Raw genomic sequence first — 16,665 nt, 5'->3', positions numbered from 1 at the left:
TTTCTATCTTTGCTTTTGATCTTTGCTCTTTTCCTGCCTTTATTTGGATTAATTTAATACCTTTTAGTATGCTGTTTTATTGCTACTATTGGCTTAGTAATTATATCTTTGTTTTTTCTTTTTGTCATTGCTCTAGGGTTTACAAAATGCATCTTTTTGAAAGAAACACACATTTTACAATTCCAAATAAATATGATAATATAATCAAAGGCTAATAGTAATATCAAAGTTTGAGTTAATCATTAGAATTTATAAATCATCCTTATTTGCAATGCATTAGTTTTGAGAAAGTTTTATTAAGTATTCCTTTATTATTACTTTCCTTAGGAAATTATAGAAGCCTTGAAGTGTATATTTTCACAAATTTCCAATTTGTGCACCCATAAATACTCATTAAACTTAAATAACTTTATTAATAATGTAGATTTATTTTAATATTTCTATTTTCTGTCAAATTAATTTTTTTAAATGGTATGTTTTTCAATAAGTCTGTTCAAAACAAAATTTATTTTACTCTAAGTAAAACCTACAAAATTAAGCAGTAAATTTCTGATAACTTTATCTGGGGCTGACAAGGAAGTAATGGTTGTTGCAAATGTCAAAAACTATTTTAGATCTGAACTGAAGACAGACTGAACTTGCATGAATCTAGACCAAAGCTGTGCTCAGATTTGTATAATTGAAAGATATAAGAGCTAGTGATTAGAGACTGAAAGAATAAGAACAATCCAGCATGAATTAAACTGGAACACAGACGGTGACATGAAGAACACAGAATTAGAAGGCAGAGTGAATGCTAAACAAAGACTTTCCAGCATTATCAAGAAAGTCACTGAAACATTCTCTCTGTGGGACATTTGTAGCAATAGCTAGCCTTGTACTAATGGAACAACAAAGCACAAAAGCCATAAAAAAAGAACAAAAGGTGCAGCTTACCAGAAGATATATGCTCAGTATGTAAAACCCAGGGAAAAATATGGCCCTGACTACACGCTTCAGAAGGTAGCTTGTCAATCTGTGAACAGGGGAAAAAAGCAAATAATTCAGAGAGTATTTCCTTTAAGCAGATAAAACAAAGTCACAAGAAAAAGAACTTCTTTTGCTACTGTGGAGCAAAACTAGAAAACAGACAGCTTTTCCAATTTATATATTAATATGAGATACACCTCCAGCGACATAGGTCTTTCTATTTTTAAAGAGGCTTATCTTTGTACAGAACAGTGAGATATCACATGTGAACTATTAGTAAGATAGATCCCTTTCTTTAAATGTGGCAAAAACACAATAAAAAGTAGCTAAGATAAGAATTAACAAATTATTTATATAAATGTTGAATATTTTTTATGAAATGGATATAATCATTAGTGACTGTATTCATTATCTGACAAAATATACCACCAGTCCAGGCAATGAAAACTGGATGTCCACTGGCAACTGGTGACTGAAGCTGGTTTTTAAGTAGTTGAATTCACTGCACGCATTATTAATCACAGGTGTGGTGTTTTTGTTTTTCTTTCTTCAGACACAACTTTTAGAAACTGTTTCTTTTCCACCCCCCTTGTTTCCATTTTCTGTGTTAGAGTCTGTGGAAGAACAGCTGAAGACCACTCAGTGGCTGTTCCTACCCATTCAGTGGTCTGAGCAGTGGCAGCTGCAGGCCAGTCTTCAGTGGCAGGCTGAGGGCTTCAGTCCTCAGCAGGGAATTGCTGGACAGGCAGAGAGGGCACCTTGAGTTGAATTCGGGATAGCAGTGAATTGGAGAGCTGGAGCAGTCCGTTCACACAGAAATTCCTCCTTGGTCAAAGCCTTTTCAATAGTGGCCTGTTCTTTCTTTTTAATGTCTGCAGCGTCTCTGCAGAAGTAGAAATCAGGCAGGACCTGCCGTTGATGTCTACAGGAGATGGTGCCACGCATGCACAGAATGTCCTGGGCCAGCGTCCATCACATCAGACCTGCTAAGTGAGCTCCCTTGTTGTTGCACAGGATGGCAATGTCCACATAGCACAGAGGAGTCTGTGTTACACAGAGCGGTAGGCAGGTTAACATAAACGTCTCTGGGAGGGGCTGGTGGTCAGCCCAGGGATCAGTAACCACTGGAAGTCTCAGCTCCCAGAAGGCTGCCTGGATCTGGCTAGTGAAGTTTCCAGGAGTGAAGCCGCCAGAAATAGGAGTGGCTCCAGTGGCAGCAGCAAACTTCAGCACAGCTCATTGGCCATTATTCCTGGAGGATGTGACACTGACATCAGCCAGGTTTTCGATGGTGACAATGGCATGAGCTGCCAGCAGAAGCTTCTTCCAGGATCTTTTCAGATTTATGATGTAGATGCCAGCACTTTTCCTTTTGTAGATGTACTGTTCTATTTGGAAGTCAAGGTTGGTGCCACGTAAGTGGGTTCCTACTGCAAGGAATTTGAGGACATCCTACTTCTTCATTTGCAGGAAAACTAGGGCTCCAGACATGCTGTGAGTTTCATGCAAGTTACAAAGGGAACCCAGAACAAACATTCTATGGACTGTTTTCTGGGTAGCATGGAAAAGCTTAAAAATCTAATTTTGAAAGCCCCCATATACAAAGTTAAAAGACAAGCCACAGACTGGGAAAAGATACCTGCAATGCATAAAGCAAAAAAAGTATTGACATCAAGAACATAAATAGAACTACTACAGAACAAATGGAAAAAACGCAATCATAAAAAAAGATATGTAGTGTGCTTTTGTGCTAGATATTTTAATATGGTCACGTGAAAATGGGGCATCAAAAAATGTTTGTGTCAAATGTTCAAGCTATTTTTTTCTGTCTTTTATCTGGTCTGAACGTTTGGTGGGTACTCAAAGGAATAAATTGAAAAATAGATACATCTATTCTATTCTGACTCTACTCTGGTCCCCCCTTAAGGACAGACAGGGTTACAGTCCATTGTAATTTATTACATTGCATTTCATTTCATTTTAATTTAGTTTATTTGTTTTTGCCCTACTATAGGCTAGCCTACAAATCAGATAAATATGAATAACCTCTCATTTCATATCACAGCTTTCGCAGAGCCTCCACCCCTAACACTGAAATCCATTCATTTCTTTCTTCCAAGAGTTACTACAGTTTTGTTAGTTGCTAAACAAAGCTCTGAAGGCCAACAGCTTCCCTATTTTTCCTACAGCACTTCCAAGGTTTGGGGAAGGGTCATTTACAAATTTATTTTAAAAATATGAATAATCTAATAAGCATAGAGGTAACTAAGCAGTTTACACACAAATTACCATAATGAGGCATAAATTCAAACATAATTAAATAAATGCAAGTCAAAACAGCTTTACACAATTTGGCAAACATTGAAAAATAATAATTTCTAGTTCAACCTTTGTGAAAGTATCAGAATAATTAAAAAATGTGAAAGTTAAAATTTTACATAGTTCCTGAGATATCAGGCCCATAGCTAGGAATGTCATACTGCTCAAAGAAATATACAAACTATGTTTATTTCAGCAAGTTGTTATTAGCTAAAAACTTGAAACAACTTAATCATTCTATGAAATTCTATGCAAATATTCTACGCAACTATCGCAAATAATTGGTTAGAAAATTAAAAACAAGACAAGATAGTCCAATGAAATAAGGAATATATTATTACGTCCTGTAAAAATCATTTTGCCAAAGATATTCAGAGCTAGGATAAGAAATCAGGTATGGAATTTAATATGTTGTTACTGAACCAGGCTCCTTTTGCCCGTGGCATGGTATGCCAATTACTGAGACAACCAACTTGCAGCAGAGAAAGAGTTTATACATAAGGCAGCCAAGCAAGGAGACAGGAGAACAAATCCCCAGTCTGCCTCCTCCAAAATGAGGATTAGGCATATTTATGGGACAAAAGAGCAAGGTGGTCTGAAGTGGAGAGATAGATGATGGGAGGCAAGGAAAAGTGAGGTAATTGGTTATCTGTGCAATAGCAGTCAAGCCTCATGGCTCTTCACAGGACGCATATTCACAAAATGGTGGTCTTAGCATGATCTGAGGATGGAGTTTTTGGCCCCCTGACATCAAAGGATCACCTACTGGCATTTGAGCAGGCCAAGTCGATAAATTAGTAGTCTTAATCAGCTCAGACCAGCCTAAGCCAGGCAAGAGCTGACTCTAAGTTTTTGAAAGACAGCTTAAACAATGGTAGCAATGGTAACTATAGTGAACCAGATGTCAGAGATGCCATCTATAGGGTGGGCTTTAGTATTGCATTATCTAACTACTTTTGCAAACAGACAACTAAGTATAGTTACAGCAAGTTGGCCCCTGGTTTCAATATCCGTTCAATATTTCTTTATTTACTCACTCTTACAAGATTAAGATTTTATTTATTAATTTATTCATATCATCTTTTACTTACTCCTTTAATGGAGATGTATTATAGAGGAGGAAAAATAATTTCCCTCCTATCCTTATAGGTTCTCGGCTGAGACCCCCATGTAATAAAAGACAGATTAAGAGGAGAAAAACAAACAAAAGTTTAATAACATATACACCTCCTGTATACACGGGAGATAGCCAGGAAAACTGAGTAACTCTTGAAATGGCTCTAGGCTTCACCTTAAATAACATCCCCAGCTAAAGACAAAAGACATCAGGAGTGGGAGTCGGTGATGGGAGGTGACCAGGAAAAGCATAGGTGGTTGTTATGCAGATTTAGGTCATTACTTTTTCCATTGATAAGAGTTTCTAGAGTTTCAGTCATCCTTCTCTTCTTGGTACCGAGTGGGAGACACCCTTACTAATGGAGGTTTCCCTAATAAATGTAAACGTCTCTTACAAAAGGGTAACTTCTATTCAGTTTTCAGAGCTTTTCCTAGGCCTGCTGTTTTTTAAAAATAATCAGTCTAAAATAATTCCTATGCCAAAGTGACATATTTTCGTGCAGCAAATTCTACTCCTTTTCAGTATTCCAGAAACTAAGCTAGATACTGCTCATAAAAGAGAAATTCACTCTTTGGTTTATTTTAACTGCTCTTTTTTGTAGAGCCACAGCTAGCACAATTGGTACCGATATGCAAATTAAAAAACAAATAGTAACCTTCCTTTGAAGAACTGCAAAAAGACAATTTTTATATCAAGGTATATCAAGGAGAAAAAATGCGTGTTTTCTTCTGGGCAGACATAGCCACATCACACAGGATGCATGTTTGGCAAGGAAGGCCAAAGCTATCTTATAGTTCTTGCCCCTGGTCCCTTGACCAGGCACCATTATGTAGAGTATATCTTGACAACCTAACTCAGAGACCTTAGAACTTGGAAAAAATATTACTGAAAATATAGACATAGGATTGAGTCAATTTACTTTTCTATTTCCTCTATCACCTTATTTATATATGTTGAAATGGACAAATGCATTGGTATGGCAATTGGAAGCTCATGGCAAAATCTTCTGGATAATTTAGTCTTAAAATCTTTACACTTTTATTTGTAGGTGGGTCCCTGGAAGGAAGGGCCTCCATCATTGCTTAAGCATATAGCTTTCTGAATGCTTAACAAAAAGTAATCAATAACTTTGTTCTAGGTTGTGACCATACCGGGGTAAAGTATTTAGAGTTCAAGAGCAGAGTGAGGGCAGTACAATAGGCATTCTAATGACTTTGGGAGAGTTGTAATAGTAGCCAGAATCAGATGAGAGAATTGCCACTGTCCTTTTGAAGCTTTCAACACCAGTTGCTGGGGAAGCATATTTTGGCAAAACTGACTCTAGACCCTATTTTTCTCCCTGATGCTGTATTTCATGGGATGTGAATTTGATATTTGGACAAATTTAGTTGTGTATTGAGGGAGTACAAAGGGGTGAGAATGAAAATCCCATTCTTTAAATAATGTTTATTTTTTCTGATTTTTCCACATTCTTCAGATCTGTTTTCTAAAGGCTCTATCTGAAAAGTACCTTTATTTTGCTTTATTTTGATTAAACGTTAGTAGTACTATAGAATAATTGAAAAGTCAGTAACCGCTGAAGGGAAGCAGAATATATCACCCCAAACTATGCCTCTTTGGCATAAGGATTATTTTGAGCTGATTTATTTATTTTACTTTTTTTAAGAAACAGCAGACATAGGAAAAGCTCTGAAAATGAGTTATAGAAGTTACTGTGGGGGATTAGAATTTGCCACCCCAAAATGTGTCTCTTTAGCTTGATTATTTTTAAGAAAAAAAGACTCAGAAACTTTGCCCTCCTCCCCCTAACTTCCTAAAAGAATGTAAGATAGAAGATCTGTTCCAGGAAGGAGGTAATTCCACAGACAACTATAGTATAATATGAACTAGGTGTGATAGACAGGGAGGAACCTAGCAAGGCCCATTTGATCAAAGTCCTCCTCATGTCCCATTGTCTCTGCAAGGCATGGGAAACACTTGTTTACCAAACATTTGCTTTTCCATCGCTATGTGAATTGCCTTCCTCCCCTTTGAAGTCCCATACTACTACCCCCAACATCCTCCTTTGACTTTAGCTGAAGATGGTATTTAAGGTGGTAGCTTCAGTCATTTTGATGAGTTACTCAGTTTTCCTGGGTTTCTCCCATGTACGCATTTATTAAATTTGTTTGATTTTCTCCTGTTATTCTGTCTCAAGTCAATTTAATTCTTAGACCAGCAAGAAGAACCTAGAGGGTACAGAAGTATTTCTTCCTCCCCTACATTACCCTTTTGGAAAAGACATTTACATTTATGAGGGAAATCTCCATTTGTAAGAGTATCTCTCTCTCTCTACTAGGAAGAGGAGAATGTTTCTAAATCTCTAGAAACTCCTTATCAATGGATAAGCCAATGACTTAAATCTGCCTAACAACCTTATCCTTGTTCACTGTGCTTTTCCTGGTCACCTCTTGTAACTGCCTCCCACCCCCAACATCTTCTTTTGTCTTTAGCTGAAGATCGTGTTTAAGATGATGGCTTTGGCCATTTTGGGGAGTTATTCAGTTTTCCTGGGTCTCTCCCACTTCATACAGGAGGTATACATATTATTAAACTTTTGTGTTTCTCCTGTTAATCTCTTTTATTACAAGGGGTGTCTCAGCCAAGAATCTGGAAGAGTAGAAGAAAAATTATTTTTCCTTCCCTACACAGCACAAGATCAAAAGAATGGCTAAAAAGAGAAGGAAATCAACAGCTTTTGTTTTATCAGTAACAAGATCTCATTTCAGATATCAATTATGTTTTGCATATATATGTGTAATCAGCATTTCTTTAACTTATAAACCTTAATGAACCTATAAGAATATCTCTACCTTGTGATTTAATCAATGGAAAGACGTACATGGTAAACAAGCTTCCTTTGCTTGTTTGCTTATGTCTTTGACAACTTATTAAGAGAAAGTTTTGCATTTTGCATTTGTTTTAAGTATATTTTTCCAACTATTTTGAATGTTGGTATTGTTAATTATTTGTAAATAGTCTACAAAAGGATTTATCCTGAGGCACTTAATGTTCTATTTTCTCATTAATTTAGCCATAAGTATATACAAAATCAGTATTGGAAGATATTCTTTAAGGGGATCTTTTATAAAATTGTGGTATTTATATATTAAAATTCTGTGTAAAATGAAATCTGATAAGATGACAAAGACTTTGCAACACTAATTAGAATTGAAATTTTTAAAAGAAAATTGAGTAACTGAAATTCAACACAAAATGAGAAATGAATTGAAGTTAAAGGAGCCAAGGAATTTGATAGATCTATGTAATAATTCAAATTAGATGGGGAAGAAGCTGCAAACACACAGGTGATGAAGATTCTTGGCTTAAAAATTATGCTTAATCTTTAAATGTACATGAATAAAAATATTAATGAAGAAACAGAGAAGAATATCATCATTTCTTTTATCATCTTTCTTTACTGAAGCTATGATATACCTGAAAAGGAGTTAGTTTTTTCTTTTTTTTTTTTTTCATGGAATGTCTTACACTCTAAGTGATTAGTTTCTTATATTCTAGAATTTTAAATTTATGAAGGAGGGAGAAATTTTAAAAACCACACAAAGTATCAAAATACAGTAAAAATTAATGCTTACTTACTCTTCAATACTCTCACTTAAAAATAAATTTAAAACAAAAACTAACACTTATTAAGCATTTACATGTTCTAAATATTTTGTACAAATTGGTTCATATGATAAATTTCACAACACCGCTATCACAACCTCCATGTCAAAAATGAGGAATTAAAGGACAAAAGAGGTTAAGTATTTCCCCAAGATTACACAGTGAGCACATGGTTCCATCAAAAACCTATGTAACCTGGCTTCAGAAAATGCGTTCCAACCACCATGCTATTCTATTATAACCACTGTACAGCATTGCTTCTCAACATATTACAACAGTGCTATTTTTTACACACAAATACTGATGAAAACAACTTTGATATGGATTTCCTATTTTCATTTTAATCAAACATTAAACACTGCATAGCACCACAAGGCAAACTGTCGAAACTCCTCAAACTCATATTTCATTATTTCCCAATAGAATCAGATACATGTAAAAAATCGTTGACTAGATTGTGTTCATATATTATTAAGGCATTTTTCCATATCATGTTGCTGTGGACTCAAAGTAAGTGAATTTCTATATTTTGGTGTCCTTTTTGAAGGAAGAAAGAAAAGTCTCTCTCTTTTAAGCAGTATATCTATGTGGTAGAGACCTCTGTGTAATACTCTGTTTTATGAATCTTCTATGGTCCAGGCCTCTGCTGTGCAAGGGAAGTTTAAAAATCCCTAGAGGAATAAGTTTATTAGAATCGATATCCTTCCACTTTTCCATATGGATGCTCTTCTTTTTTTATTTTTATTTTTTAATAAAGAGTGCTTTTATTTATTTATTTTTTTCCCTTTTTCTCTCCAAAGCCCCAGAAGATAGTTGTATGTGGTAGTTGCACATCCTGCTAGTTGCTGTATGTGGGAGGCAACCTCAGCATGGCAAGACAAGTGGTGCATCAGTGCATGCCCGGGATCTGAACCCGGGCTGCCAGTAGCGGAGCGTGTGCACCTAACCGCTCCACCACAGGGCCAGCCCTAGACGCCCTTCTTTTTCTACTCCCTCCATCCCTTCTTTTTTTTTCTTCCTGTTATCTTATCCAATGTTATTCCATACTTTGTCTCTTCTCTCCATTCTACTGGTATTATCTCCTAGCTCTTTTGGTGAGTATATAGTTTCTGCTTCAGTTTAAACTACATGCAGAATTACTACAGAAAATGTTTTGATGATACCACTCTAGAATTTAATTTTGTTCTAAAGTATAATTATTATTCAGTGATATTTTAACTAAAGCTAGCTTTAAGGCTGATATCTTTATGTTTGTGAAAGAATTTTGATATGCATTTTCTTGTTCATTCCTCATAATACTCTGATAAATAAATACTTTCAGTGAAGAAAATTAGTAGGGGAAGTGATGGCCCAGGGTCTCAAAGTTAGTAACTAAACATGAAATAGAACCTAGCCCATTAATCACTCAGCCTCTCAGCTCTCTGCCACACTGCTCCCTGGGCACTAGAGGTAACCTGAAAGGAATCACTAGAAAATTGAGTAGTTACCATGTGCTATGTACTGTTGGTGTTAACAAAGATATATGTGGTATTGCCTGCCATGTAATTGGGAGCCTCCAATATTGATATGCACTACTCAAATAGAGTATAGCCCAGTAAGTGTACAGTTATGGTATATAGTGGTTCCCAGGGTCATTGAAGGATTCTCTGCACCAAATATGCCCATCAATGGTGTTCTGCGGGCCTTGAGATTAGAATGTCATTATTTCCAGGATTGAAGATTTTTTAAGTCTTTGAGAGATTCCTATGTCTCTAGATGCATTAAAAACATGTCAACTTATGAAAACAGAAACCAGCTTAAGAGACAAAGCATTTATTGGGGCTCAAAGAATTGAAATTCAGGAGGACAGATTCAGGTAGAAACTCAGATAGTGTCTGGATTTCAGGAAAGGGTATCAAGGTCTTTTCGGGAAAAAGAGAAGAAGATGAGATAAGTTGTATTAAGGAAGAATTCATTGGTGCTAGATGAGGTAAGGCTAGGTTTGCACTTCATAGATTGGCTTAAGATCCGGTCCTCAGGCAACAGGCTAGACTTATACTTCATTGATTGGTTAGTGGTTCGGTCATTAGCGAAGCCCAGTTTCATCAATCCTTACAAACAGGATATTCTTGTCTTTACTAACTTCTTGGAATGTTGGTGGCTTGGTCCAGTTTGGAAGATAAAGACAAGAAGCTGTGCAAGGCAGTTCGTCTGAAATGGCTGCTCTGGCTCTATTTCAATATGGCTCCACTCATAGCATTTTCCACAACACATCATCAAATCTTTCAGTAGATGGTAGGACTTTAGTGTATATAATCTGAGATAGAAACCTGGTAGATTATAGAAGACTCCAGGAAAGTGGAGGAAGAGGCAAAGCATAGAAAGGATGGGAGAGGATCCTAGTTTATCACACTTTTAACTGCAACTAGTTTAGCTGCCCTCTTACCCCATCTCTATCTATTCCCTTTGTAGAACAGCATCATTCAGTGTTAGCACAATTTTTTTCCTTAATTTGAGATCTTTATAAAGTTATGATATATTTGTACAGTTGAGAACCCAACTTTTAGAGAATTATGTAATTCATTTGCTCTTTAACTCACAATCAAAAAACCAGATGTTTTTCTGAATTATTTCTCTCTTTTGAAATTGTCCTCTATCCCTACAAGCTCCTTGCTTGAAAGCCTAATTATTTCAAGGACTGAGCAGTTAAATGACCAGCAACTTGATCTGTTAGGCTTCTCATTCAGGCCTGTCTGTGCAGCCAAGTTTTCATATTAATTGACTGATTGACCCCATTATACACTAATTTAAAGGACACTAGTTTCATCCAGTCTATGCCTTACGGGATAGTCCTAGATACTGTTAGGTTTATCATAGACTCACAGGATTTTAAAGCTAAACATCTAATACAACCACATACTACACATGGAGACATTGAGGTCCTGAGTGCCCTGGCTAAGATTACTTGGTGACAGGACAGGAACCTGGATCTCAATTATCAGTTCTTTGGCCATGCAATTAAATTAAATATACAGCTCATGGGGGTCTTTAAATTCCTAAACCCAAAGAGTTTTTCTATGGATATTTTAGATATCACGGTGGTTTAGAGGGGGTATTGGAGAAGACAATAATATTTTTGATTAAAACAGTCTTTAAAATCACATCACCAAGAAAGTTCTTCCTGCCCTGCTGCCACCGAATTCTAGAAGGGTGTAATGTCAATTTAATTAGTTTCTCCTCTTCTGAGAGGCTTTACCAAGTGCATAGAACACTGTCCTCATTTGAGTTAGTGAATTGCTGAAATGTTGTATTTCAGTGTTAATGAACTTGTTCAATTTGATATGATATCTGAATGCAATTAAATTAAAAGTAGTGTTGAGATAAAAGACTCTCCAACCGGCTGACTGAAGATTAAAACATTGAATTTCCTGAACCTCGCTGTCTGATGTTAGGAACAGACTATAGGAAAACAAATCTTCAAGTTTCCTACATAAAAAAAGGAGTTTGAATTTCAATGTAGACTAGACATTTAACTGGTTATTCTTTCTTAAACAGAAAATGTGGTCTCAGACATTAAAAGGAAAAGTCTGCACACACAATATTATTTACACTACAGTATAATGTTTTGTTGTCAAGCATTACAAACTCAGATTGCGTGTCTTCCTTATAGAGTCTCTACTTCTCCCCCGATCAAATACTTTTATACCGAATGTCATTTAAAAGAAGCCAGCATTTGAATCTTTGTGTATTCTCCTAGCTGCTAAAAAACCTTCAGAAGTAAAGCAAGGCAGTGACCTTGAAATGTACCCTTTGCCATAACAAAATCATGGCTATTTTTTCTGTGGTAGAGCATTTGCAAGATATAGTATTTCTCCTTTATAATCAGATCTCAAATCAGATGCATTTTCGCTGGAAATATCTTTTAAAAGCAGTTTAAAAACACTTATTTGAAAAATAAAAAAGCACCCACTTTAGACTCTTTTAATTTATGCCCCAAGCAGCAAAGGTAAGAGTTCAGAACATAATTAACTTAAAATATACCCTAGAATATTTCTGACTCATCATGCTTTAATGAGTCTCCATAAGTAGATGATCTTTGCAAAAATAAAACAGAATACTGATTACAGAGGCCTTGACTCTTACCTGAGTAGAAAACCTGTATAGTGTATCACTGGGGGAAGTTTAAATGTCACCGAACAGAAATGAAAACAAAATTTGGCGATATAATTTCCATGAGTTGCCAATGCGTAAGAAAGAGACGAGTCAACAGGATTTTGGTAGGTATTCAGGGAAATAGCTTCTTCTTGTCACATAAATTAAGAAATATAAAATAGTCAGTGAATGTTTAGAAAAAAGATTACATGTCTCACTCACAGAGCAGTATTTTGCATTAAAAAAACTACAAGTAAGAAGGAGAAAATGTGTTGCTTATATATAGTCATCGATTTCATGTGAAACAATTGATTCTATGTTTAAATCCCATTGTTAGGCAATCTTTGCACAGTAACTTAGATAGAAAATGCATTAATATGCATTAGCCCATTAGTGCACCCTTTAGTCTCCCCATTTCCTATGCAGTGCTAAAACCTGGTACTGAGAAATTGAAAATGTTTAGTATACTACGTTTAAATACTATGGTGTTCCTTTATTTGTGATATATATACAACCATCCATGGGAAATTTGAAACTTTAGAAATAGAAAATAAAGTGATGGGAGAGGAAACGTAGGCAAAATAAAAATTACAAAATTATTAATCTTCAACATTTTTTAATATTCTTGCTTAACAATCCGGACAATTATTTTGCCTCAGACATTAGGGAATAAGACCCAGAAGGGGTGTTACGGGAATGTGGTTTCACAAGCCTGTACAGAACATCTGTTTGGGATATAGAGGCTGATTCCCCTTCACAGAAAAGGAAAAGTAAAGACAGACTAAAATGCATTAATTATAAAATTGATGGAATTTTTGTTCTCTATTCCTCTGACAGCTAGGGATGTAGATTTTAAGTAAAAGAGATGATTTTAATATTCCCTAACAAGGGTATTAACAAACAAGAGAATAAAGAATTTTATTGCATGTACTGTTTGTCTTTGAAGGAAACCTACACTAATACTTAGTAGGAATAAGAATATTACAAAAGGTATAAAATTATTATCAGGCCATATCAACTCAATATCTAGAAAATAATATCAACTGATATAATTTCTTGTTTTCACCAGTAACAATGTCAAAATCACAACAGAAACAAAAAAAATCAGTATATTGAATCCATAATCAAGATTTTGTTAAACACTTCGAGTTACCACTATTTACCAGGGGCACTGAAAGATATATAAGACCCAAGTGGCAGGTCAAATTCACCTGCCAACTAAGGAATGACACAATTTTAAATTGTAACTAAATTTTATATGATTACAGAGAGGGAAGTCACTATTCTAGACAGGTCAAGAGTATCAAAGAATTTACAGAGAAGGGGAATTTTGTGTTATTTTAATGTTCAAATAGGAGTTTGATTCAAAGTTAGGTAGGAAGGGAAACACTTTAAGCATTTGGGGTAGGATGTGTATATTAAGTTTAGGTATGAAGGAGTACAGAAGTAGAAAGAGAAGTAATTGTGGTGAAAAAATAGAATACAGAATTTAAAACAGTAGCAAGTGGTTGTGTGATTATGTCAACAATGGTCAACTAAGAATGGAAGGCAAACGACTGGGAGGTTGGTATGCTTCTCTTTTATCTTTGCAGCATGAGTGATGGGATGCTATTGGGAATTCAGATGAAGAAAAAGACTGTAAGTCAGGGCCAATCTTCTCATGGAATGTATGAGATTGTGAGGGACGGTAGCATGAGGAATAGCCAGATGAAATCAGCAAAAAGAGTACTGGTTTCTCCAAAATGTCCGTGGTCTGTAAGTGGTGGTAGGAGTGAGGGCAATTCTGGTCTATGTTCTCTTACCTCCTGGTCTTTAGAAATCCTCTGTGCAAGGATTACATGGGAAGTAAATGGAGATTCTGTAAAGGGACCGAGGGAGTCTTTTAGCAAGGAATATGGGCAACAGCTGGCCCAGTGGAATGGGTTCAGGAGAAATCAAGAGCAGCAGAGTGAAGCATAACGAGGCTCTGAAGGACAATTAGAATATCACTGAAGATAGGCAACCAGAGAGGCTTGTTGACAGAGGAGGGTGACCACAGATTGTAAGTGGATTTTCCTGACTTCATGTTTTGAAATAAAACGTTTTTTATAGAGTTGCTTTCATATTTAGAGAAGCTATAAAATCCTGAGCCCCCAAAGAGAATGGTACTTGTGATACGATTTTAAACTAAAGCATCTGTTTATTATCCTCACTGCTTTTTTTCTACCCAGGTGAGATCCTGTCTTTTCCTCCTTGAAATCTTTCCTGATTCTTCTAGGCTGTGTATTCTCCCCATTCTCAGAACTCCTGCAAACTGATTTGTATGTATTGTCTTGCACCATTCTCTAATAGTTATGTGTCTGGAAATGTGATCTTCAGGGTTGTAATGTATGTTTTTATTTGCTGTAATGATTAAAGCACTGTTGAATACATCATAGCTATTCAGTACAGACTTGCCTTATCAAATGTTTAAATAGCCTTGGAATATCGAGCTCACAATTGAGTGGTTGTAGGTTATGTATGGGCCTTTTAACCTGCTTCTTCTTTGGAGGACATCTATCCTCATCCCAAAAATGTCTGGCAAAGTCCGGTTGATTCTTCTTTACTGATCCAGAAAATCGCATATGTTCCATATTTACACAATAGAACAAACTGGTAAATGTAAAATGGTTTGATCAATTCCCTAAAATATTTGAAAACCAAGTTGAGCTATATAGCCTCCGGTACAGCTGCAATAAAGATAGCAGAAGGATAATTAATTCTCATTTAGTATTACTGGACATTAACAAAAGAAGAAAAGACAGCACATAAAAAGGAGGTAAGTGGCTAGGAAAAAAGAAAACCTATATTTTTGTGTATACACACATGAACATTGATTAAAATTTTGAGTTTCCTACAGGGCAAGCAAACCAGACAGTGTTTGTGACGTGAGGTTGATAAGTGGGGAAATCAGAGTTGATTCAATAAATGCATATCAAGCCCTAGTATGTACCAGACACCCTTTTAGTCACTAGGATACAGAGAACCAGACAGAAAAAAATCCCAGCTTTTATGAACTCTATATTTCAGTGAGATTAAATATATAATTATACAACTATATAATTTCAAGTCTATGAAAATTAAATTCTATTATAAATATTCCATAATATATGTATATAAATATGTGTTTATATAAATCTATAGTAACTTCCATAATATATGTTAACTTGGAATATCTGGGTATTCAAAATTCCAATGTGATTTTTTTCCTAATCATTTTATGCTTTTATTAGTTCTTCACTTTAAAGACTTTAAAAACGTTGAGAGTTTGCAAATTATGCTAGTGCTGTGGATATTATTAGCTGTGGGTATCACTGAAAGGAAACTATTTAATTAACTTGTGGATAAATTGATAGATCCACAGAGTATTATCCCCCCTAACTATTTTGGGATCTGTCCTTGTCTTTCATTGTTCTTGAAACTCACTCTCAATGTTTAAAATATAGTCTTTGTCTCATTATAAAACCATACTTCACAGTATTGCTTACTAAAGAATTTTCATAATCATAAATAAAAAGATGTTTGTTGTAGAAAAATAGCAAATGATTGCAAAAGCCTTTGCAATAATCCACAAACATTTAAATTCATTATGGTACCTTTGCTGCTTGAGTTTGTTACATTTGATAAAACACATAAATTTGAAGAGAGGAAACTATAAAATCTCGATACAAGCAGCTTAACACATTTTAATATGCCTTTTAAAAGAATCAATTAATAAAATATTCCATTATTTGAATCATTTACATACAACTTTTTAAAATTCTATATCAATTTATCCAACTCTGGAGTTCAGCTTTGGTTTTGTTGATATTCATAGATATTTCTGTTGAGTATGAGTTTTATGTCTAGCTGAAGTTGGACTGGGCAAGTCATGAATCACACATTTCTACTTCCTAGAATGCAGGTCTACTTAGCAAACAAAGTGTATTCTATGTTCCCTCTTTCCTGCCAAGGGACACCCCGCTCAAGTATACTGCCCTAAATCGTCCTACATATGTGAGACATCTCTTTACAATTCCCCTGTTACTATTTTAAAATATGGCCAAAAATGCTTTGACATTTTTCTCATAGGGTCTCTGCATACTCTTCCCTTAAATATGGGTGGGCTTGTGACTACTTCAACCAACACAGTGTGGGAGAAGAGATTCTATGTGCCTTCTGAGGTTAGGTTATAAAGCCAAGCAGTTCCCAATATTGTTTGCAGGAACATTTGCTTTTGGAGCTCTGAGCTTTCATGTAAGATGTCTGACTAAAAATTAATAAAAATGTAATTTGCTTCTTTTTTATTTCATAAGATTCTAATGATACCCTAATAAAAACAGCCTTCCACTCATCCTTGCCAAGACACCAGACTTGTTAGTGAAGTGGCCTCAGACACTCTGCCAATTGAATAACACCACTGACCTCTATCAATGCCACGTGGATCAGGTGAATTAACCATCCCA

The 16,665-nt window shown here is 35.6% G+C and overlaps 1 pseudogene; it reads right to left on the bottom strand.

The window, feature by feature from the left end:
- Nucleotides 1-1,518: 1,518 nt before the first annotated feature.
- On the bottom strand, nt 1,519-2,460 carry LOC101401623 (small ribosomal subunit protein uS2 pseudogene; annotated as a pseudogene).
- Nucleotides 2,461-16,665: the final 14,205 nt, after the last annotated feature.

The sequence above is a fragment of the Ceratotherium simum genome, chromosome 36 (genome assembly GCF_057802395.1).
Source record: "Ceratotherium simum simum isolate JZ-2026a chromosome 36, ASM5780239v1, whole genome shotgun sequence".
In the NCBI taxonomy this organism is placed as follows: Eukaryota; Metazoa; Chordata; class Mammalia; order Perissodactyla; family Rhinocerotidae; genus Ceratotherium; species Ceratotherium simum.
This window is presented reverse-complemented; position numbering and strand designations above follow the sequence as displayed.